The 27,111-nt window shown below is 32.2% G+C and overlaps 1 long non-coding RNA gene across 1 annotated transcript; it reads left to right on the top strand.

Annotated features, from left to right (window-relative positions):
* The first annotated feature begins 13,408 nt into the window (after window positions 1-13,408).
* Window positions 13,409-14,970, top strand: LOC124362852. Its single transcript, XR_006922506.1, has 2 exons — window positions 13,409-13,546; window positions 14,483-14,970. It is a non-coding gene; the product is annotated as an uncharacterized LOC124362852 (long non-coding RNA).
* The last annotated feature ends 12,141 nt before the right edge of the window (window positions 14,971-27,111 follow it).

The following is a 27,111-nucleotide window of genomic DNA, read 5'->3' as shown; positions in this document are numbered from 1 at the left end:
GGAATAATAATTTCCATCACCACTCTTTGGTCTTTCTATTCTATCATTAAGAGAAGTTATAATGTCGGAACAATTGATAGCTTCTATGTCCTAGTTATCTTGTATGAGGGAGTTTGGATGTCACAGGAACCATTTCATGCTTGTGAATAGTTGTAAGCATTGTCACATTATGGCTATTTCACATTTTGGTTCTTTTCCGTTAATTCACTACCAATCCAATATAGTTGAAATATAAACTATTCGATACAAAACCATTCATTTTTCTCGGGTTCCGTTAATTCACTGCCATTGAAAAAAAAACTATTCGATACAAAACCTGTCTAGGATTCCTGGATTTATTATCTTATCTTTGGCGATAGGAGCAGCGTGGCGCGGCGGGCGGCCAGTCTAGACAGTCATTGTTGCGGTAGCAGTAGCCATGAACATGTTGCGAATTGCTAGTGAAGTCGATACCAAACAACGCGCTGTGCAGTTTTTACAAGTAAGAGGTATTTTGCATAACCCGAGACTGTGTGCTAATAACCATGAAATGTTATTGCAGTTAAGTGACAGTCAAGATCGTTGGTCGTGTTCTAAACGTACGTGTAGGGAATACAAACCAGTGCGCGCTGATACCTTTTTATCAGGCTCTCGTTTGGAGTACAGAACAATTATTTTGTTCATCTACTGTTGGAGCAAGGAGTACACCTCAGTGAAATTTTGTGACGACGAACTTGACATGAACCATAATACAACTGTTGATTGGAATATGTATATGCGCGAGGTATGTGAATACACACTAATGAGCAATATTGCAGTTATTGGTGGGCCCAATACTACCGTTGAAATTGATGAGAGTTGCTTTGCTAAGAGAAAGTACAATACAGGTAGGTTTGTACCTAATCAATGGGTTTTAGGAGGAATATTTCGGGAGACAAAAGAATGCTTCCTTGTGCCTGTTCCGAACAGAACTGCTCGTACATTGCTGCCTATAATTATTGAAAATGTTGCTCCGGGTACAACAATTATTACCGATGAATGGCGTTCGTACCATGGACTGGGAGACACCTATGAACACTTGACAGTTAATCATTCTATTAATTTTGTTGATCCCGAGACTTTAGCACATACTAACACAGTTGAATGTTTGTGGGGTAAAGTCAAATCACGAAATAAGAAACAATGTTAAACAGTTATTTGTGTGAGTACATGTGGCGCAAGAAATACGCACATGAAAATATGTTTGAGAAAATGTTTTTAGAACATATTTCAATCTTCATGAGACCGCAGTGATCAGTACTATTTACAACAATAACAATTGTACATTGGTTATCCTTTTGAATTATAAATAAAACATATGACGGCGTTTAAAATGCTTTTTAGATGCTATTTAAATCACTTCATTCCAGGTATTTACTATTATTAACTAACACAATTGGCTAAAGAAAACCAAAATTTAATCTAATTTAAGTACAAACATCATTGGTAGTGAATTAACGGAATTCCAGACCATAAAACTAATGGTAGTGAATTAATGGAAAAGAACCCACATTTTCACCATTTCATGTGGGTTCTTGCATCATATCTCACAATCTCCCTTATTAATTTTTTTAGGCAATCATGGGAGGCTTTTACAGTTTTTTCTAATAGTTATACAAACTGTTATTTCATTGTCAAGAAACTACTCAAACAAAGTTGGATTAATGTAGCCTACCAGTTGTCAACATGTGCAACACATGATTACAACCTATATAGGGTTGCATCAAGGTTCTAATGATCTTAGCTGAGGTTCTGATATCTTCATTCTCAATCAAATAATCAATGGCCTTGCCATAATGGGCCTCCTACAAGCTTTTGATAGTGTTGATAACTGTATCTTGCTGTCAATATTTTTTTAATTGGAGTTAGAGGTAACTCTGTCTTCTGTTTAAAACATACATTTTGGTTAGACAAAAGTTTTTGGATATCTCACATATAGCCAACAATAAACCAATATTAAATTATACAGTATGGTAAAAAAGTCCCGGAACGGTTTAATATATTTTTTACCAATATAGATAAAGTAATGAGACTTGGTATATCAATAATAGCCATAAATGTCTAGTTTTTTAAGGTATTAAAACTTTTTTATCCCTTATGGGGGACGGCCCACGAGGAGTCAGACAAAATTCTTAAATAGCATAGGTCGAGTTTTATATCAAATTAAAGGTCTTAGTTAGTAGAACACATTGCCGCAAACCGGACCTCAAAAGGTTCACTCTAACTGAAATGGCGGCGTTTTAAAGTTATTCATCATTTATCCAAATAAGTCATTCTCTTACATTAAGATAACATTAATTTAATAATTAGAATTGAAAATTTAGTACTTACAGTTATAGAAAGTGTTCAAAATGTTGTCCAAGTTTCTCTTGGCAATAGCCCAATCTGTGGTAGAAGCCTTCAATAACTTTTTGAATCATCTCAGAAGGTATTTGATGAGTTTCCTCTCTTATGCGGTGAATTAGTTCTTCTGTGTTGGCAGGCTTAGTTAAAAAAACCCTTTGTTTTAAATAACCCCATAAAAAGAAATCAAGAGGATTTAGATCAGGTGATCTAGGTGGCCACTCTATTGCTCCCCTACGTCCTATCCAACGATTGCGAAACTCTCTGTCAAGCAGCGCTCGTACTTGTAAAGCATAATGAGGTGGTGCACCATACTGTGATATAACTTCGACCCAACACAGCACGTAAAGCCGGTATAATGGTTTCTCTCAACATCAATTCATATGTCACCCCATTCAAATTTACATTGATTATGAAAGGTCCAACAATATGATTGCCAACAATCCCAGCCCACACGTTAACTTTTTCAGGTTTCTGGGTATGGCTTTCCCTCATCCAGTGAGGATTGTTGTTGCTCCAATAACGACAGTTATGCCTACTTACATCGCCATGAAGTGTAAAGGTAGCTTCGTCTGAACATACAACTTTTGCTAAGAAATTTCGATGTTGTACATATCTATTCATCATTGTCTCACAAAATTCCACTCTTCTGTCAAAATCGTCTTCCGAAAGCTCCTGGACCAATCTGACCTTATACGGATAATAGTGGTTTTGTTTTAAAACGTTTAACACTGAAACATGGCTTATTCCGTGATTAGTTCCTGCAGTTCTTGTTGATGTGTGTGGCTCTTCGATGAAACTTTGTAATACTTCTATGGATGTATTTTCGTCAGTAGCAGATAAAGGTCTACCACTTCTTGGACGGTCTTTAACATTGCCGGTATCTAGAAATCGTTGGACTGTTCTACAGACGGTAGTAGACTTTGATATTGGTGGCCGGTCCGGAAATGTGTCATTAAATAAATGCACAACTTCGTCATATGATCGTACACGGTCACCATACCCCCTCATCACAAGCAGGTTTATTCTCTCAGTCTCAGTCAGAGACATCCCTATCACAAGATTCACAACTAGTCACTGTTAACAATTAAATTAAACCCAATCTACACTTTACAAATCTTAACTTAAGATCGACTTTGTAACAGCTCATGAGGAAAATTAAGTTTCCTGTCTAAACGCATTCTACCCTCAGAATGATAAGATACACAGTTAATGACCCTGCAGTTGGACTTTCAACAGGAATGTCAAAAACAATTTTCACTGAATAGAAAGGATGTAAATACTAATGAGTTTTCAAGACCAATACACTATCCCGGAAATCCCATTGTTGCAATGAATGTTGCCAACACAGAAGAACTAATTCATCGCATCACAGATAAATGACGAATAACTTTAAAACGCCGCCATTTCAGTTAGAGTGAACCTTTTGAGGTCCGGTTTTGCGGCAATGTGTTCTACTAACTAAGACCTTTAATTTGATATAAAACTCGACCTATGCTATTTAAGAATTTTGTCTGACTCCTCGTGGGCCGTCCCCCATAAGGGATAAAAAAGTTTTAATACCTTAAAAAAACTAGACATTTATGGCTATTATTGATATACCAAGTCTCATTACTTTATCTATATTGGTAAAAAATATATTAAACCGTTCCGGGACTTTTATACCATGTACTGTATGTCAGACTTAAAAAAAAAGCATAAGAGGTGCACAATAAGTCTCCAATATTAACCTCTTCTATTTATATTATATTTGACAAATAAAAATATAAAATTATTATACAGTTTAAATAGTAAGTTATGATTGTATGCAGATGACTCCAACTTGAAAGTATGTGGAAAATAATAGGATGAAGTAGAAATAATATGTTGAAATCAGATGTATTATCTCTAATAACTGAGTTGGCAAGCTTGCTGTAAGAAATTTATATTTAAATACAGGAAAACAAAATTAATGAATTTTAAAGTGAAGCAAAATAAAAACACAGTAACTAACATTTTTGAGAAAATTCAAATTTTAGACATTACAACATATGTCACATTTTAAGACTAAGAATGAATTGCAGCTTCTAAATTAGAACTACCATTTAAAATTTGTTCTGAGTAAAATACATCCAGGACTATATACTTGTCTCCTCTGTGTAATATAGAAGTTTTTAAACATATTTATTAAGTGCATACATATTCATTCACACACATATTATGACATTTTTGCTTATGGAGCTACAAAAAAGCAAAATTTGAGATATCTTAAAAGTCCAGAAAAAAGCCATACGAGTTTTGCTTTCAATTCTCTGAATCAGTTAATATACATATATTATTTTTAAATTAAAGAATTTAACTGTTTTTGGACTTAACTTCTATGGAACAATAATTTTTTTAGTATCAAATTCATAAAAGCTTATGAATAATCATTAACTAGACATTACTATAGCACTATCTAGATTTAAGCATGAATTTGTTTCTGAACAGCACACAGAAACCTGTTTGCAAAAAAGTGTATATGTAGTCAATACATTCTTAAAGATAATTTCTACTAATATAAAAAAAACTATACAATTAAAAAAAATCTAATAGAATGTTTAACAAGCTTGGCTTTATATTCTGAATTTGATTTTGTACTATTTCTAATGAAAAACTTTATGATTTATTTATTAGCAGCCGTATTTAAATAAAGTTATTATTTTGTAGATTATTATCAATATTTTTCTTATGTTAATGTTACAAAACTGTATACCCAATTTCACCTCATTACAACAAACCATTCTCAAATTAGAAAAACGTAAGTGAACAACCAATTCGGCGGCTATTCGTGTAATTATTAAGTTTCAATATGACATATTGATTGGGTTTGTCTTTGGTCTAGGAATAATACCTGAAAATATTATTAAGAGAGTTCTGGGACACCCTGTATATTGGAGATAATAAGTAGTGTTAAAGTGTTTGATTTTTGTGTTATTGATTCAAGAATCAAGAAATTTATTGCAACATAACATCCACAGTTATACAACTATACATGTTGTGTGAACAGGTTTGCTTGTCAATAATACATACTATATGGTAAAAACAGTTTGTACAACATTTCATACATTTAACAATGTTTTTGTCAAATTCACTAAAACTACACAAGCTGCAGATTGTCCTGCAAGAATTCAGAAATATTATAATAGGCCTTATTAATTAGTAAGCTTTTCACTGAATTTTTTTAAAACTGAACAGTGTTAGCTGCTTTACATGTAGAGGTAATTTGTTGTAAAATTTAATTCCCATATAATTTAGAGAGCTTTCAAATAATGTTAATTTGTGAAGAGGAAATTGCAGATTGTCTTTAAAACGGGTGCCATACTGATGTTCATGTTGAATTATAGTTTCTGAATTTAGGCGATTATGAATAAATATTAAACAGCTATAGATATACAATGATGGAAATGGTCAATATTTTCATAAATATCTCTAAAAATATCTTTACATGAATCTCTCTGATTCAAAAATAGCATGGTTTCTAATATATCTCTTTTGAGCTTTAAAAACAGAGAAAATACTCTGAACTACATCCCCACACTTGGATCCCATATTGTGCCAATGAACAAAAGCAAGCATAATAAACTATGAGCCTAGTCTTAATATCAACCAGCTCTCTCAATGTGTACATTTGGTAGCAAGCTGAGCTCAGTTTTTTATTAGCAGTTCTATGTGTGGTCTCCAAGAAAGATTCTTATCAATAACTAGCCCCAAAAACTTAGTGTTATTTACTGTAACAATCACTGAGTTCTTAAAATCTATATTAAAATTGGACATAGCCTTATTTTGTACAGTCTGAAATTTTTACAATTTGTGTCTTATCACTGTTTAATGCGAGCCCATTACAAGTAAACCATTTTTTCTAAGTCTATTAGGGAATTAATTATTTCTAATTTTAAATCTTGCTCCCTGTTTACATTTTACCAGAGATGTTGTGTCATCAGCATACAAAATCAGGTCATTTCTAATTATTATGTGGCATGTCATTTATAAAGAATAATGAACAACAAAGGGCCCAGAATGGACCCCTGTGGTACACCAGCACACATATTCACCCATGATGATATACTTTTTATGCCATTATTGTTGATTAGCGTTCTTTGCTTTTCTACCCATGAAGAAAAGATTGAAACCATGCTGAGTTGCCCAAAATCCCATAAAATTTACTAACAAGTAAGGAATGATTTACACAGTCCAAAGGCCTTGGAGAGGTCACAGAATACACCAGCAGTACTCTGTGACCCATCCAAAGCCCCCAGGCAGATCTGCTCAACCATATTAGAGGCAGCCTCAACTGTACTATGGCCAGAGCGAAAACCATACTGACTTTTACACAGAAAACTATTACTCTCTAGGTAGTTACTTAACTGTTTGTGTGCTATTTTTTTCAAAGACTTTGGAGATACTGGATAGGATGGAGACTGGTCTGTAATTGTTTTGGATCCTGTTTTTCACCTTTTTTAAAAACTGGTTTTTACATCTGCATATTTCAGTTGGATGGGAAATTCACCAGACATGAATGATTGGTTAATAATCAAAAGCCAGAGGATGTGAGATGTACATTGCAGTAGCTTTTGAGCACTCCCACTGGGATCTCATCCCATGCTACAGACTTCGTGTCTCTCAGACTCATTATGACACTATAAAACCTCTTGAGCACAAACACACTTAAATACAAATGAGGCTTGTTTTTATTACAAGAAAACGTTACTTAGTAGCTGAACAGCTGAATTGATCTGTGGTTTGGCAACCAATATTCTTAGTTATATTTACAAACATTGTATTGAAATAATGTGCAATATGCTTAGCATCTGTATACATTTCATCTTGTACCTTGAGATTCATGCAGTCAGATTTTTTAATTGTATTCATACCTAATTCAGTTTTTATCACATTCCACACAGCTTTGCTTTTTATTTTCAGAATCTTTGATATATTTACAATTATACATTCTTTTAGCAGCAGTACAAACTTTTTAAAAATATGTTTATAATCTTTTACATATTTCTTAAAATTTACATCATTGCTATATTTTGCCATTTTGTGAAGAGCCCTTTTTTTTCTTACTTGACACAATTATCCCATTCGTAAACCCATTTCTTATTTTTAAATGCACTTTGGGGAACCACATTTAAATTTGACAGATGTATAAGGAAAAGAAACTTCAAAACATGTTTTAAAACTATCTAGAAACCTATTAAAATTCTCTTGTGCTGTGCTAAACTCACAAAATTTCCATGAACTCTTACTAACAGAGCCTACCATACAAGCCATATTCTGAGTTGAAAAAATTCTTTTTCTTGTCGAAAAGTGTTTGTGCTGACAAGTCATTCTTTCTGTATTCAATAGACATCAACAAAGCCCTATGATCAGACAATCCTAGTTCAATATTTAACAACTTACTTTCATTAACTCTCTTATTAGTGGTAATGTTATCTATACAAGATCTAGATTCTTTCGTCACTCTGGTTGGCATTTTAAAATTATTTACAAAACCATATGCAGACAATAAATTAATAAACCTATTTCTTATATTGTAATTTTCTACAGGACTCCAAAGTGTCAATATTGAAGTCTGACATAATATAGATCTTCTTCCTTTTAGATTCCTTTTAAGTGCCCTAAATAACTTCTCAAGTTTCAAGAGAAACTGATCCACATTGGAAACATTTGTATTGTGGTAAATGGAAACAATTATTAAATTCTCATGACAGGATCCAGAAACTTCAATGCAACAGCTCTCAAAAACAAAATCTTCTTTTAGAGATATCAACAGATCATCCCTAGCAGTGAAGTGCATGCCTTTTCTAACTAAAATACAAGAACCTCCCCTGATACCATTCTCTCTAATATAATGAGAAGCCAATTCAAAACATTCCAAAGAATTTAATTTTGATATTTGAGTTTTGTTAAGCCAATGTTCGTTGAGACTAATTATTCTTACAGGAAATTTATTTACAAATATTTGTAATTCTGTTATTTTAGCCATTGATTGATGTTCATAGATTTTTAATTATTTAAAATATATATGACACAAGATTATTTTAAACACTATTCCACGTATGAAATGTACAACTATGAATAAAGCATGATTGATTGATTGAGAATATAAAATAAAATCAAGAACAATGCTAGATCTAATGTCATGTAATGCATACAAATTTATGCAAAATTGCTTTGAAATCTTAATAGCTTTTTAGTACAAGTATGATTGAATAATAATCATAACCAATCGAATTGCTGCGATTATTAAACCTTTGGAGACTGTCTGGTAACACAAAACGCAATCCAAGAATACCACTCTATTTTAAAGTGTCACAGAGATTCAGAGAAATACCTATTTTAAGTACCAAGTCATATTCTTTACCTTCTACTTTAATTTGATAGATAATATGGCAATGTAATGGATTAATATGACTTTCCAGAACACATTTTAACGATCACATAATGCTGATCAATGGTCATCCAGGAATAGACGCAGCAGACTCGCTGCGATGCACTAACATAAATATAGAAGACTTAACTGCAAGCAAAATAATACTTACAAAAGTAAAATAATTAGTTATATATTTACGGATTGCAAAACACAATGTATGTCAAAAACAGTTTCAGCAATTTTGCTCACTGGCGATCAGCTGTCGTCCATGAAAATGAGCAACAAATTCGTTGCGATGAATGTGCAAAAATACAAAACTGTTAGCTAAATATGAATGCCAAAGTTCAATAATTTGTTAATTAGACAAATTACATGACAAAGGCAAATTCAAAAGTTTATTTCCTCTTTTTTTTAAATTTCCATTTGTTTTCCAAATTATTCATTTTTGGGGATAGTTAAGTGCACAGTGAATGTTATTCACCAGATATTGGAAAGCTTTTATTAAAAAAGTTATATTTTTAAACTGCCTACCAATAGTGAACTAACTTTTCTACATCCAATCAGATTCATCATTCCATTCTGATTATATTAAAAATATGTAATATTGATTTTAATAAGTATAGAAATAATTGTAAATTTCAAATCAAAACTCTAGGGGCATCGTAAGAAATGGATAATAGATCCATGATTAATCACTAACCTTGCGTGAAAGATAACTAATAAAACCTTTTTAAAAACCTTAATTATTAATTACTCTTTCAAATTATCTAATTAATGTATTGGGTGATTTCTATACAAAAAAACCTTTCTTTTCAAATGGCCCTCTTGTCCTCTTCAACAAACAAGAGAATAGTTGATGGTAATAGGTACATTTTTCCTAAATTGATCATTATTACTATGCTCCAGCCTTCTGTAAACAAGATTGTTAACAGCATATTGAGCTGGCTGCCTGCTGGGTTTATCTTTGGTATCATGTTTAGATTAACTGATGGTTGCTAGCTCAAGCTGTTGCTTTTCTTAAAATGACATAACAAAGACTAGAATTGAGATCCAAACAGAGAAAAAATTATTGTTTAAGATTGTAATTTTGTTGTTACTAATGAATTTATACAGCTCAGAAATTTCTCAGGGTTTGTTCTACAATTCTAAGGATTAATTTGTTTCTTTTGTCACCAATTGCTCCAACTTCTATTTTTAATATTTCTACATGTATTACTGTAACCCATGCAAGTAAATTTAACAATTTCCTATTTGACAATTCAATTTTAGTAACATGATCAGTAACAAATGTGTCTTTTTTTAACTCTCCTTCTGTTAGACTACTAGTCGCTTAAAAAATGTTTCTCCAATGTTGAACTACTAGTTACTAGTCGATTTTGCAGTCATCTATTTAATCAAACTTTTGCTGTTGAAAATAAAACTTAAATAGGACAAATAATATGCCAAATAAATCTGAATGCTTTACAGATAAATTTGGTAGTTAGTTAAGTGAATAATAATGCGTAATAAGTATGGACCAAAATTATAACGTTGCAATACGAATTATGGTTTGCTGTGTCTAGTCACGCACTTTGAGAGAACGCGAAAAACAGGTCTATTCTATTGGAAATGTTGTTTATTAATGAGTTTGGCTACATCACTGAGTTTAGAATTTCTTTTTCAACAAGATCATCTGTTCGTTGATTTATGTTGCGAAGAAAGACCTTCAACGCAACCATTGTTTGCGACATCTCTGTAATGTTAGGCGACTAGTATTTAGTTATCTCTCGTAATATTATTAAAGTTTTGTTAGTACCAAACAACATCAATCAAACTTTTCCTTGTGGAATTTGCTATCAAGTGGTATAGATATCTTCAAGGTATAAGTAAATTATAAGTGGTTATTTTGTGATCAGGCTTTATAATTTTGAGAGGACTATAGTCGCCATATTGATGAACCTGTATTACTCATTGTGTATTCTAAACTTTTATTTGTGAATTCTAAACTTCTACGTATAAACTATACCTTGAACAATGGTTTATTTATGATTCATTAATTGTACAATAATTTAGTGATATTCACAGGTATGTAAGCTAAATTGTGATAGAAAAATCGTTATTCCTAGACCTTGCCTAGGTGACAAATACTGTTTGTTTTATTATTTTTCATTTATTGAACACTATGTACATAAGACCCATGAACCCAATAAGTCAGATGAACTTGGACAATTATTAATAGACAATGAGTTTATATTATAATAAATTTAAAGCATTTTCTGATTGTGTTTGTTACAACTTTTTAAAAAAACAACAAAAAAACACTTCTTAAGATTTGTAACAAACGTTTATACAAATAAAAGTCTTAAAAAATTATAAAAATGTATTTTTATTTTCGGAACTTTCTATGCTTTATAACATAGAAAAAGTCTCAAAATATAATAATCATACAAAAAATATCTAAAAATGTTTAATGAATTTAAGTTAGTCTAATTGTTAGTCATATATCATTGTACATGATATATATGACTAATTCCATTTCAAAAATATCATGGGATCCTATTGTATTATATAATAAGTGTTTTTGCTAAGAAAGCTATGAACTTCCAACTTTGTGATTTCCTCCAAATTGGTCTATAATAGTTGCAGTGTTACTGAAATCGTGGTTGATATTCAATCAAATACATGGAATGTCATATAGAAATATCAGGTGAAGCCGCGGATTTGTCATATATTTACAAACTATATCTTGTAGAATTTAAACCATTGTCCTGGCACAAAATTTAATATGTTAAATTACAGCTTCTAATTTATAATTAAATTAAATTTGTTTAAATAATTAAACAACTTGACACTTCTCCAAGGATGTGTTGGCTCTGCACTGTTACCACATATCTGAGTCTAAATAGTCCTTGTGGCTCAGTTGGAAGAAGTTGATAGATTTTTTCACAACTGAAATGTTATTTATTTATTCTCATGGGATTTACATGTATTCAAAATTGTAACTATTGTTTGATATACAAAAAATGTTGTATAACTATAGGTTTAGGAGATGTTATAAGAATTCCAGAAGACTTTTTATTTTTCTCTCGGTTTATAATTAATGGAGTTGTAAGTTTTTTTAAAATTTGAACACCCACCATAGAGAAATAAAATATCGCCACAAGTTTGATAACGAACTTCGGTGAGATATTTATAAATTTAATTTTTGTACCCAGTTTACATTGTTTTAGTATTGCTTTTGCCAACTTTTGGTAAACTTTTAGATATTTATATTTAATTATCATCCCAAAAACCGATTGAGGTACAAAATAATTGTTAAATACAAAATATTTTGGAAATGTTATTAGCATTCCGGAACATTTTTTATCTTTTTTCTAGTAACAGCAGTTGTGAATTTTTTTAAAGTTTGAACGTTTGCCATATTGAATTGGTCAAATAACTTCGCTGAGACATTTATAAGGTCAAATTTGTACAGTTTCAACTTGTTTAAAACTTACATCTAGAATACCAGTAATAGTTTAGCAAGAGTGTATGTTTGTGTCATTGTAATGTGTTTAGCATCAGTATGGACTTTAATATCACAAAAGCCTGTGTAATACACATTCGATACTGAGTAATACAGGCAATCTAGATTAGCATGTGTAATTAATACTACTTAATGCTGGTAAAAGGAAAACAACTTTTTTATTGGTGACATAAGTGTAAACCTAATTAAAGTCAATAGTAAAACAACATAATTTGGGCTTCTTGTATGAGATGTGCAGTACTATGAAGTTGACTAGAAATGTAGCTGATAGTGTCTTGTATAGATCACGGCTAAGTTGCATCCAACTGGAGAAAAATATTTGTTGGTCACATCAGTTATTGTTGTGTACTTGTATCCAGAGGGAATCCATATTTTTCTAGTGTCTGTCATTTCATTTACTATTTGAAAAAAAATTAAAGATACAAATATCTTATTGTACACGTACTATAAAAATATTTTATGTTGGAGATAACCAATATAAAATATGTAACAACTTTGATAATAATAATTTACAATAGAATTTCATAACTAACTCAGTTTGTTGGACATCAACATATGTAATTTAATAACAACAATTATTAATTCAAGGTCGCATAAATTTACATAAACATTAATAATTAATGGCATCATTGTTTATCTATACTGATTGATCCTGACTGGAATTAATGGCATCATTGTGTATCTGTACTGATTGATCCTGACTGCTTGTAACAACAGTACACTATGCACTAATATGTCTGCCTGTCGTACTCAGTGTATTAATCTACTTTATAATAACTCTAGTAATATTACATATAGTTAACATCTTCACTGACTGATGCTGACTACTCATTACAGTACAGTATAATATAAATTGTTTGCCATAGTCAATTTGTTAATTGTTTATAGGAAAGAAAACAAAAATGAAAACAAGTGAAATATATCATAGAAGAAGATAACAAATAATAATAATAATAATAATTTAAAAATGCATAAGTGTCATAATAATATAAATTCAGTACTTTGTAATTTTAAAATTATTTACAGAAAAATAGTAGACTTAGTCATTAAAATATTCTTTTATCTGTATTAGTTTTGGTTTTGTTTCAGATGCCACGCAACAGAAGACGGTTGCATTCTCATTCTAGATCACGGTCAGCCACTCATTCCCGTACTCGTTCGCGATCAGCTCGTTCATATTCTCGATCAGATTCCCATTCCCGATCTTCTCTATATGATCGTGAGCGATCTAATAAAAAGCGTAGGAAGGATTCTTACGACAGCCCATACTTCAAGTCATCTTACAGGTACGTTTTAAATCAGTCTTAAGATTAAGAATAAAAGTTCAGATTTAATTGTAATGTGGATTTTTAATAAATATTAAAACATTGAGGAAGTATAGATAAGATTATTTGGATGTAAAACAGTTTGCATATGTAGAGGTGAGAGGAGAGGGACGGCAGGCGCAGCTGGTAGGATATCTATTGCAGACATTGGGCTGATGCGTGCGTAGACTTTCATTGTACTCCGTAAACACATTGCCCGTTTAAAAAAAATAAAATATTAAGAATACATTTTTCTTAAGTTGTATATTCTAGACTTACTTTAAACATCCACTAAAGGAGTAATCCAAGTCATACAGTCATCGTCATCGGTGATTCATTGTTCGAATCGGCATCACTTCCTTCACTGTCATTGACACTGAGCTCCCTTTCATTGTCTTCTCCCAAGCTAATAACAAATCTTTTCATGATATCATCGATAATTCTTTCATGCCGTAAATATTCTTCCTTCACCTTTTTCACATGTTTACAGCGGTTTTCTATTCATCTTGAGTAATGTAATCAAACTTTTCCTTCTCCAAAATTTAATATTTTTCTTTTTTGTATACTCCTTCACTGGGGGGCCCATATTAGTTCTGTTGGGTTAAGGTAGGGATGGTATGTGGGTATATTATCTATTTGATAACTTTTAAAGTATGGCTTGTTAATTTTTATTAGGTTATACAGTTCAGGTTTTAACATGACTGAATTGTGATAAGTATTTTTCTGAGCTAACTATTTGATCATATCATTTTTAACTTGACGATGTTAGTGCCGGATTTAACTGTACATTATTGTAGGCTGTGTTGTCAATGACTAAAAGACTATTCTTCTTCAGATTTGGGACGAGTTTTTGTTCTACCTATTTATTATAATTCTTAAAATTCATATCTTGGTGATAATCACCTGTCTTCTTTGCAGATTCAGACATGACCAAGGCATTAGCGACGAATTTATCTTCACCGCCAGTATGGAGAACAATCACTCGTTTTCCTTTACTTACTTGGTTCTCTTTAAACTCTTAGTTTTGCTTTTTGTCCCAAGCTTTAGAGACCACAGAAGAACTGTGAAATTACGTTTCATCCAACTGTAAAATTTTACCTGCTTCATGAAACTCTTGAATTTTCTTAAAAAATGCAACCTCATATTGCAAATATCTGATTTTTGTTATTAGATGTTTCCTATTACTTTCTGCCCTCTTCCACTTAAAACCGAGTTGCAAAATAATTTGTTGTAAACTAGATATTTAGAGAAGAACATATAACATATTGACATAGCAAAAGAATACGCCTTGTTCATATTGTATTCTTTTTTTTCATTGTCCTTAAAATTATTTTAATGTTTGTCTTTCCTTTTCTAGTATATGAAAGTAGTTTATTACTCTTCTCAGTAAACATTTATTAAAATCACTCTTTGCCTTTTCCCTGGATCTTTTTCATGAGGAGAGTTAATTTCTTTGTTTCTTCTCCTGGCAAATTTTTACTTTCTTTTAAAACTCTGTAATGGTACTTGATGATTCCCACAAGTATCAGTCACTTTGCCTCTTAGCTTCTTTCTTGACATTCCGGGATACTTCTCTATAGAAGTTATATATTATTTCGCGTGCTTGGCTATGAATAACTGGTTTCTTTACAGTTTTTGAAACCGAAGCACTTGCGGTGTCAATTGTATTTACTGAGACTTATATTTTTAGCCACGCTAATACGCACTTCCTTCGCGGAGCAGAGAGAACTGACTAACTGCGCTGATAGAATGATTGGGCCGGGCCGCATATGTGCGCAGCAACAATTGTACTCCGCGCAATCTAGTCCTGTTTTACGTCTAAATAATTTATCTATAGCTAACTATTCCATGTATTCCGTTTTTTTAATAGTTGTTGAACATTTGAAAAAAGGCAAGGTTTGTTTATTATTATTTATCTACAAGGATTGTTCGGAAGATGAGTTTGGTGATCAAGACCAACAAGCATATGATCGCCAAATGTATGGGGTAACAGCACTGTATAACTAATGGCCATGTGGCAGTGTTACAGTCAAGGTCATTACGCCATTCAAACTATTTATACTGGTGTTCAAAATGGTTGCTGCTATCATCTCTCCTACTTACTGTGAAGTACACATATTTTTGCAAAAATAATCTAAGGAAAATCATTGTGACTTGTGTTTTATGTATGGAGAAAAAATTATAGCTGTACTGCATTTTAAAATTGGTGCCAATTGTTTCGTGAAGGAAGAACATGTCCATGGCAAAAGAAAGTGGTTGACAATTGGTTACTGTTGATCTTGTTGAACAGATTAGATGATAAAGTTAAAGGATGATAAAGATGATAAAGTTCACAATCACAGATTTTCACTGTATGAAATGTGACAAACTCTAGTGTATGAAAGTGTGGCTGAGAAACTTGGATATTGTAAATTGTATGCCCAGTGGGTGCCAAAACTCGTGACATTGAACTCAAAACAAAGAAAATGTGATCAGCTCTAATAATTCAGATATCAAGTTGCATTGTATAAGCTCACAACCAGGTTTTTCTTAAAATCAATAAAGAATATCCCTCTTAAGAAGGAAATAGAAACAAACAGCTACATTAATTTTGGTGGACGTTGAAATGGTAGGGTATTGAAAGTGTTAAAAATATTACGTTGATACACTAACCATTAGATTTGAACATTAACTTCAAATCGGCGTCAGCTGACGTTATACAGAACAATTGTTTGGCGCTGAAAGTGGCAACATTCCATCTTCATCTAGTTGTCTGACCTTGATATAATGTATGTTATGATTCAATGTAAGAGTATGGAACTAAGAGAAGTATGGTCTGAGAAAAATAAATTATTTTAATATTTTTAACTCTATTGATACTTCAACCATAGCTAGTGTAACGGAATTCTTTCTTAGTGGAAATCTCTGCCTATTAAAAAAAATCTGTTTTGTATCTTTACAATACAAATTGGTTTTCAGCTCTTAATCTTTGAAGTTTCTTACTGGGTACTGTGAGGGTTATAAATATCTTTAACACATGTCACTGGTGATGAAACATGGATTTTGTATGTCAGTGTCAATAAAAAAGGACATGCCTCCTATTTCAATGCTAGTTGTTTGCGTAAGGAAATTTTCTGTATTAACTTTTAAATAAACTACATTGTGCCCACAGTCTTATTTTAAATTCACCAAAAGTCTTAAATTCAAAATTTAATTTTAAATAGAGGTGTTGTAGAACACTTTTTAAATTCTCTTAAGTTGTCATTTTATAGTACTGCTTTAAAGAGTGTATGCATTACAAATTTAAAAATGGTGCTCCAAGTTTGCATGTGGAAAAAGGCACTTTTGGAACTTTAACGTATATTTTATTCTATAAGTCATTTATTTATAAAAAATGAATTATTTCTGTTATAATTAACAGACTATCATTATGTTGTAGATGGAGCTTATATTGGTTCCTGGTAACTTAATTACATTAAAACAAAACCAATATTTAATAAAAAAAATAAAAGTATTAAATATTGGTTTTATGTTTTAATGTAATTAAGTTAGACTATCATTAAATTGTCTGAAGGTAAAAAATCAGTTTATAAATACAATTATTTTTTTAAAATAATCAGTCCAATTGTATTTTTATTATACTTTAGTCTTGACTTATTTCCTGCCTTCTATATGAAAACAAATCCCAACAAATAGTTTACATAAAAACAGAATACAACAAATAATGTATTGGACAAAAATAATGTTATATTATCAAGAAAGCTTATATTATACAATGTAATGTTAGATAAAAGACCAATGACAATTATTATGATAAATAAAAGACATAAACCCAACCTTCTTATGTACACAGAGGGATTGGGGCAAGAAGTGAAGTTAAATGTAGTGTAAGTAGTGTTATTGATAGGATGACCATGAAACTGTTTCTCAGAAATTCTCAAGAAGAAAGTGGAGGTCTAGTTGCTTGGTGATGCTAAACAAACAAACTTCATGAAGCTGATTTATGATTTCTAACTCCCACCAATATTATGTTGTAACATATAAGTGACAATTTCATATATTTCATTCAAGAGTCAAACATTTTTGTAATTGGTTCAACTTTTGGCTATTTAAATAAAAAGAGTGATTTATTTGCACCCAAAAAAATCTATCTTTAGTACATATTAATGAGGTTAAATTCATGGGCTAACCTAGCTACAAAAATATTATCCCTTACATAATACAAAATGCCAATGATGTAATGATGATTCATGAGTACTGAAATAGTTTCTAATCTAGATTCGTATTGTTAGCACTTAAAGATAGCCTTTTTAAACATAAATTTGGGACTCCCATAAATAGTGATGCAACACTGTACTTGTCTATAGACCACGAATTATATTAAATTGTATTGTGCAGAATAATTATTACTGTAATACCGTTCCATCAGATATAATATCATATTAACCTATTATTATCCTAAAAAGTGAATATAATGTAATTGAATACCACAATATATTTTAAATTATTAGCCTCATACAAAAAGGAATAGTTTTAAAATAAAGTGATTGCTAACTTACATGTAGTTTTGGAGCTAAATAACTCAAATATATTTATTTTTTTAAGAATAAAAGTCAAACAGAGCACTTGGTATGAGGTAAGGTCCATAATTTTCCGGTCCAAGAGAGAAGGAAAGGTGGTAAAAATATTAAGTCTAGTTTTTCTATATATTCTCCATTTCAGGCAATCCTAAAATTCTATTCTTTCTTGCCTGCAAATTTTATTCCGCAGCTGCTTGGATCTTGTCATCTGTATTAAATCTCCTCCCACGAACGTCAGATTGGAAAATAGGTAGAAGTTGCCGGGAGTTAAGTCTGGGCTGTAGGGTGAATGACAATTTATTGTAACCGCAGACCCTCACAACAACCTTGGCAATCAATGATATATCGACAGGTCAGGAAGTCGTACACCTCTGCTCAACTTTCCTCACCTTTACTTTCATCGCCTTTTCTTAGTGATTTCATATTTCATTGCGCAAAACGGTAAAGTAGGGCTGACTAGTACTCAGGATTCACTGGAGTGTTCCTTTCTTTTAAATCAATGAGCAATCCCAAAAAATTGTTTTCATATTTTGTTGTTGATGGAGTCATATTACTTTTACTGCTATTCTCCATTCTACTGGGAGGATCATATTAGAGGACCTATTTTTCATTTACAGTTACAATTGACTTCATGACATTATGTGGGTCAGCACTATATTTTTTTTTTATTTATCAGAGCGATAAATGAACTCTTTTTGAACAGCTAGAAAATTATGTTTGGCATCCATATTCCACTCATCTTAGCCATATGCAAATGTTCTTTGATGATCCTCAAAACAATTGTTTTTCTAAGTTCAAACCCGTTTACCTATTTTTGTGTACACCAAATGCCAGTCAGACATTATTTTGGCTTCCACAAGTTGAATTGTTTTAAGTGTGATTGCTTCCATAGGGCGACTGGAACATGGGTCATCATCATCCAGACTTTCTCTCCCTGACCTGATGAACATTTTCTACTCATTCTTTGACTGTATAATATGAGGGGAGGACTGCCTGTAGCCTCCTTCCAAGTGCTCTTTGATTAGTGCAGGAGTAAGGTTCTCTTTACAATTACCCCCTGTTACTCAATTTCAAACAAGACAGCAGTTTTTCCTTCAGTGTTAGAGACAGACTGATAATACATAAGAGATTCAGGCAAAGGTTAAGGGAAGGGAAAATGAAACCGGCATGGAAGTGCCTAAGCAGGGCAGGCTGGAAACTTGGACCTTACCTTGTATATGTTACATGTGCAAAAATCTTTTATAATTAGAAGATTAGTTGATGTTCGTCATGTCTTGCAACTCTTATTATGAAATCACTTATTATAATAATCGCTAATAATCTTACATTATTTGTAATATAACATTAGTGTTACATCTAATGTTTTAACTAAGCAAAAGTTCAAAGATTTTTCAATTTACTTAGTAAAATGTTGTTAGTCACTTAATAAGGGTACAAAATCTACTAGACTTATAAAGAAATGAGGTTCATTGTCAATTTGAAACAATTCATTGATTCAGTGTTTCTCTTTTTCAATTTGCCTTAATAGTAAAGAGTTGGATGGACCAATGTCTTCAACCTAATAACTTTTTTTTGTAATCCCTTAGTTAAGAAATCTGGAGAATCTTGTCCTATCGAGCACTCTGCTTACAACGTAGTAATCCTTCTGGAACTCTTCACAAACATAATAACAGGTGTGAATGTGCTTGGCCTTTTGTGGAACACATTTTTTATAGATACATCTTACTGGTTTTATGTTTTGGGGCATGATAAAAACTTGAATGAAATAATAGATCACAATGTCTTAATATTTCTCTACTCTACATTTTATTTCAACTGTATGTTAAGATCTATCTGATTGCTGTTTAATTCTAATTGCTGAATAAGTAGGTAAATACAATATAAACCAGAGCTGTTGTAAACAGCAATGAATACCGTGTTTTGTAATGTTGAAACAATCCATTGAAATTTGGTTAAAAAAATCTGCAAAATAAAACATTGTTGTATTAAGATTGGTTTGGCCTTTCTGTAGTGAGACAAATATCTGATTGTAATAGTTCCGACTGTTGCTAACATATCACATAGAGTAAATTTAAGATAAAACTCTAGATAGAAGTCATGCTCAGTTAACGACTTGAGTGCACTCTTTCTTGTAACTGACCTCTCGACTTTCCAAGTGAACAAAAAAATCAATATTGCTCTATGAGTGCACTCCACTGAAGGTTTGGATCAGTGTAAATGTTGAGTGTGCTTCCAATTCACTTTTCTCTTAGTGTTGTGTCTGAAATCTCTGTCACAAACTTGTCTCCTGGAATCAGGAGTCATGGTCGTCTGAAGAGGTACAAAAAAGTTAGTGACAAAGAAACTTCAAAGTAACTCTACATCGTTTCGACATCAGAGACACTCAGACTGCAAAATATAGAGTAATCTATGTGAAGATGTATTCTCATTGTCTCATCAGGTACAATATTGGATGCACTATGATAATTACAAACAGATTCAATATGAATAGAATTTTAATGTTATATTTTAATTAAAACACATGTTAATAATGTTAAAATAATTTAAAAAAACAGCACTTTAGTACATTTTTGACCTCTAAGAAAGGATGATAGGATTTTGGAAATTTGCCATTGTTATAAGTTCAAAATATATAACACTACATTTTGAGGATTGAAATCCACCCTCTTTGTCAAGTGTAAGAAATTTAATGCATAAAAAAGTACTTAAAACCTACAACGTTTAGCAATGGACTGCTACTGAACGAATTAAAAGATTATCATTTTGGACAACAGTTTGAAATCCAGACATTCCAGAGAGAACCGGGGCATTGTATCCAGACATTGCAGAGAGAACCCTGGCATTGTCACTGTACATAAATCACAAGCACAAATACACTTCACAACTGCACAAGCAACAGTGGATCACTAACACAAAAATTATTGTTAGCACTTGGCCTGTGGTATCATAGTGAATCTTCTTAAACAATAGGGCAGGAGAAGGATGGTCAAAAAGGAGAAGGGTCAAGTCAGCCGCCTCCGGCCCTTTGTTTTGGTCTAGACCTTAGTATGCATAGTGTGTGCATAAATTTTGTTGGTGTAGGTTTGTTTGATTGTTAAAATCTTTTTAGATTTCATAGTTAATTCTTTTTTTATATTGGTACCCAAATTGGCCTAACAGAAGGTTGACTAGGCCAATTAGTCTGCTAATTTAATGTTTGAAACCTTTATACGTTTGCGCTGGAGGAAATTCTCCTTTTGCTGTAGGACATAAATTTTAAATTTGTTGTATATCACTACATCAGACCACACCACCCAGGAATTTGCTTTCTCAGTAGATGTAAACCTAAGAATGTCAACAGTAAGATTCTGGGTTTATAATAATAAAAATGTCACTCAGCCTAACGATTATTTGAGTTAAACAGTATGGACTTCAGTGTATGAAATCAAGGAGGCGGACCTAGAAACCACTTAGTTTGTTAATATACTGATCATGGCCTTAAGTGCATACTGCTCTTGGAAAATAAGCAAACAAAGAGATACAAAGAAAAGCAAATGGTTTTTATCAGCTTCGAGACCATTACTATTTTTTGAGAGACTGGACCAGCAACACAGGAATTCCTGTAGTCAAAGCACACAGTATCGAAGCAAGAACAATATACAGAAGAGCAGCGGACAAAGCAAAAAAGGCATTCAACAACAGAATATCTGCCTCTAACAACATAGCCAAAACTTCATGGGACGTGGTAAAAGAGGAGCTTGGTTTGCGTTCGGTCTCTAAGTCTATCCCAAATGGTGACTTTAGGCCCAGTCCAGATGGCTTCAATATTGCATTTACCTCCATTTTTACATTACAAAATGTTGTGATAACAAACCATGGTTGTAATTATTATCTGAACTACTTGCAGCATTCACCAAGACCATCAACAAGTTTTAATGTTAAAGAAACAACAGTAGGAGAGATATTTGCGACTCTGACAGGTTTGAATAACTCAAAGGCCAATGATCATTTGGGATTTACAACACTAGTGGTGAAAGACATAGCAAATCTCATTGACGAACCTTTGATGTATATAATAAACCTTTGCTTTAATGAAGGAATGTTTCCCTCCATATTAAAAATGGGGGGGAAATCACATCTATCCCTAAAAAAGGTAAAATGGTCTCATATGAAGACTATCATCCTGTCCGTATCATACCAATATTGGCTAAGTCATGGAATCAATCTTACTACGCCAAATACTGTCATTTCTTGAAATACATAATCTACTAAATGACCACCAGTCAGTACATATTTAGAAAAGGTACATGCTCAACCACAGGGGACTTAATAAGAGATGTGCTCCAGGGACTGGAAAATCGGTATAAGGTATCATTGAGCCTCTTCGACCTGTCAAAAGCCTTTGATTTAGTCCTCCACAATATTACTTGCAAAGTTGATATACTATGGTTTCAGTATAAAGGCTATCACTTTCATTAAAGACTATCTCCAAGGGTGGTAACAGGTGGTGGAGTATGAAGGTAAACTGTCAAATCCACAATAAACACGAGGTGTGAAACAAGAATCGATCTTTTAATTGTTTCTAAACTACCTACCATACCATCTTAGCTTCTTATCAATGTCTGCATACCTCTTTGCTGATGACATAACTGTCTGATCTGATGCAAGACAGGTCTAAAATCTCCAAAATCACATTAAGTGAGTCAAAAAAAAATAACAAACTGGTGCTCTGTAAACAGCCTCAAGCTAAATTCTGATAAAATCCAAAATCTTCATATTAATTTATCTGAGACACAATAGCGATAGCAGCATCAAATTCTTGGGAGTGATTCTTGATAATCGTCTTTCCTGGTGCGGAGTTCAACTGTTCAACCTTCTACCAGAAAGGATAAACTGTCAACCACATAAGGACTTTAAAAACAAGATAAAAATATTCTGTTGGAAGAGGAACTTTATTATGTGTCAGACTTTCAAAACACACTTTGATGAATATTGACAACTCAAAACCAATTTTCAATGACTTTAATATCAACATAATATTTCTAAGTGTATTGACAATTGTACTGCCTTTGGCTTATTCAATAAAAAAACTATTCTATTCCTTTTAGGGGTAAACATTTTGTAAAATATAGCAATGGCAAATGTTCGATACTATTATTCTTTCAATTCTTCCATACCCTCTATCATTAATAATAAACTTTAAAACAAGGAATTAATTCTTGGTAGGGATCCAGAACTAGTAAACAAATCAGTGATCTTGAAAACTTGCATATCAAGACAACTAAGCATTCCAACCATCTGACCTTTTTACATAAATGTGATGAAAATTTAATGCCTAAAGCATTTTCTCCAAAAAAGCCTTTTTACAACAAGAAACCTAATAAAATAATGTTTTCTCCTTCTAAATCTTTACTTTAAAAAAGAATTACTAATTACTTCCAGAAAATAAAAACATCCTCCAAACTAGTATTGAAGTTAAAACAAACCACCTCACAAGTTTAAATGGCAACAAACTTAACAATAAATATCCTTCAGAAAATCCAAAATAGATATAAAAAAATTTAGAATCAGATAAAAAAAATTAACCTTAAAAAAATACAAGAAGACTAAAAATCTGTCAGCTAGTACTACGTGAAACAGAAACTGCTGATTTTCCAATGAAATAAACTTTTCCATAGCCCATAAATCATTAAATACTTTGGAGTTTGTGACATGAATTGCGTCCGCTGTTTTGCAGATATCGGATAAATAGAGTAACAGATTTTGGTGTGAAGCCAGCCTTTTACTAAACAAAATTTCTCCCTCAAAACCCAATCTTAATAAGGAAAATCTCAGGGCTGGATCGATCCTTGGGAAATATGATAGAGTCAAAATATTACCATCTGTCAAAGGACACACTACTGTTGTACTCACACAATAAAGTATATGTGGAAAATTATGGAAACTGAATGCTGGCAAATATACTATATTAAAGAAAGATTCAACCGATGCCCAATAATTAGTTCCCGGAATTCTCCATATAGGGAAATATTTAAAGTGCTCTTGGGCATCCTGGACCACTTGTTGAAAAAACTTACTCTTTAATTAAAAACTCCAAAAACATTGTAGAAGTAAAAAACTTAGAAACTGGCTGAAACCAATAGGCTCATTAGCTTTGACATTTAAAGTCTTTAATGCACCAGTTCCAGAAACATTGAAAATTATTGAATTTCTGTTAAAAGAAAAGATCAAATACTAAACGAGAGAACCAAACTTTCCTATCCACGTAATTATGGAACTATTAGGACTTTGCACTCAATGTAGCTAATTCAAATTAGAGGGTGAAATAATACCCCCTATAGCGATGGATGGGATCTCGTCTATTGCTCTTGTTTGCCAATGTCTTTATGGAAGAATTTGAGAGAAAACGCCTTGACTTCAACTCTGTTCAAACTGAGGATCTGGTGGAGATGCGTGGATGATACTTTGGTCGTCTTCCCTCAAGGCAACACTGAACTTAGATTTTTCATCCCACATAAACAGCATTTCTCCTTACATTTGCCTAACAATGGAGGTTGAAGACCAAAACAAACTCCTCTATCTGGATATGTGTAGTAAGAGATAGACTTTCTGAAGACAATAGTTTGTCTTAAGAAAACACACATGGGCTGAATATCTAAATTTTCAATCGAACCATCAAAAATCTGTCAAAGAAGAAATTGCATACGCTTTGTTTGACATAGCAAAGAGCTTGTGCTCAGACAAAGATCACATACTCTTTGTTGGACTGAGCAATGAGCTTGTGTTCCAAGATAGGTTACAAGAAGAAATATAAAAAGTTGAATTGGAACTCATTAAAAATAGATATCCTCAGTCTGTTATAAACAAGTGCAAAAGAAGGAATTTAAAATCCCAGAATTATAAAACTAAAACTGTACATATATGTCAATCCCTTATGTGCCAGGATCGTATGAGAAAATTAGAAGAGTAGGCAGAAAATATAATATTTAGCACCGCTTTTAGAAAACAAAACATTCTCTTAGACAAAATCTCGTAAAAGCCAAAACAAAAAATGGCACACAGGACTCAAAAATATAACATGTTCTTGTAATAGGGCATACATTGGCGACCACTAAATGTAAGAATAAAGAAGGCATAAAGAAAACACAAAATTGCTAGTGGAAAAGTCTAAAATTGCGCAACATTATTGGTCTTTAGATCGCCACATGAAATGGGATGAAGCCAATGTAATACATCTCAAGGAGAGTTTCTTCAAATGCAAACTTATTGAAGCTTGTTTCTCACTACAGATTATTTGTATTAACTGTTCTAGATATGAAATTTTTTTAATAAAAGAAAGAACATAATGGACAGGCATACACTAAATGAAGCGTGGTAGAAAACATGTTCATATGTTTTTTTGTTTTTAATGTGTCAACCTCTCATGAAGTGTGTCTGCATGTATACAGTATTGAAAATATTGAAAGAATATGCCATCTAAATAAAAGTAACATTCAATAAACTAGTAAAAGTTCATTAGAGATTCAGTCTAAAACAAAAAACAAAAGAATATGAGCTATATAGGAGAGTTTTGTAAAAAATACGTGGGATGGGAGGACTTCTTCGCCATGCAAAAGTTAAGAATCAAAGAGGTCAGAGTCTAATAATATCCTATTAAATATTTTGGTCCACACCACCTTTAACACCATAAGGACTGTGTTAGTATTTCAGACAAATGTCTCCTATCTCCATAACACAATGTACAAGTAAAAGTGCTAAGCACTCACTTGAGACAATTCACTGGCTACAGAGTCTGGAAATGCATTGTCATTTCAAAAGAATAAACTCAAACAAGACCTACATAGTTTAACTATTAAAAAAAAGCAATTAAACATTCTAATCTAGCACAGAGGATCACTGAACAAAATATTGAAGAGGCTACTACGAAACAATAATTCGAATATTTGGAAAAAAAAGAATTTAGCCTTGAGAACTAGGGTTGAAAGTTTGACTGAAACTTTTGAGCATACAGGAAAGCAATTAATAAAAGAAAACGTGCTAAGAGAACTTGATTTTTGAACCCAACTAAATTTAAAATGTTAAAAAAGATGAAAGAAAAAATAATCAAACAAGCTAATATCATAGCCTCTACAGAACAAAAACAGAAGCAACATACACATTTCAGCTTTAGAGAACAGTCAGACCACAAACTAACTTCTGTGCCAAATATCACATAAGTTATCCTAAAGACATGACAATTCTAAAATAAACCCTGAAGAACAATCTTTAAAATAGTTTTAAACAATGTAAAGTCTACTCATATACCAAATAATATTAACAAAGTAAGAAGTTCTTATCAAAATCAACCAGAAAAACCCCCTTATATATAATAAACCAAACAATATTTTATTTTATTTGACTCACAAAAATTAGAGACTAAATACTTAAATCTCAATAGGTATTTTTATTCCAAAACATAAAGAAAGTTTCAAATAAAATAACAAGACTGCAATATCTGGTTAAGGAACTAAAATAGATGTAAGAAACATGATCTACAATTCAGTGAAATAATAAAACATGGCCATGATTCCAGACTTTCCTTATAAGTCCATTATTGCTGAATAAAATGGTAGTACTGTATATCTATCTACATAAAAGAGTCTTGAAAACTTAAATGCATTAAAATAGGTACATACAGATAACCTAATGGCAAGATAGAAGAAGCATTTCAGGCTTTCACAGAATCCATCAAGATTACTAAGATTACAAATTCTTCCTTTTTAATGGGAGTTATCAATGTGAATTTATTGATAGAAGACAGAAAAATGTCTACTGAATGAGTCTCTCTTCACTCACAATGAGACTTCCTTCAAAAACAATCACTCAACTCTGAAAAACTTGGATATGCTCCAATACAGACACATGCCACCTTATTTCAAAATTAATCAGTGCTGGGTGATCACTCTGCCCAAAGCTGTGTTGTAAATTCTATCCAAATTGAAGCAATCTGACCCAAATGGGTTGCTACTT

Source organism: Homalodisca vitripennis, chromosome 5, assembly GCF_021130785.1.
Source record: "Homalodisca vitripennis isolate AUS2020 chromosome 5, UT_GWSS_2.1, whole genome shotgun sequence".
Lineage (NCBI taxonomy): Eukaryota > Metazoa > Arthropoda > Insecta > Hemiptera > Cicadellidae > Homalodisca > Homalodisca vitripennis.
Note: the sequence above shows the minus strand (reverse complement) of the source record. Positions and strands in the feature narration are given on the sequence as shown.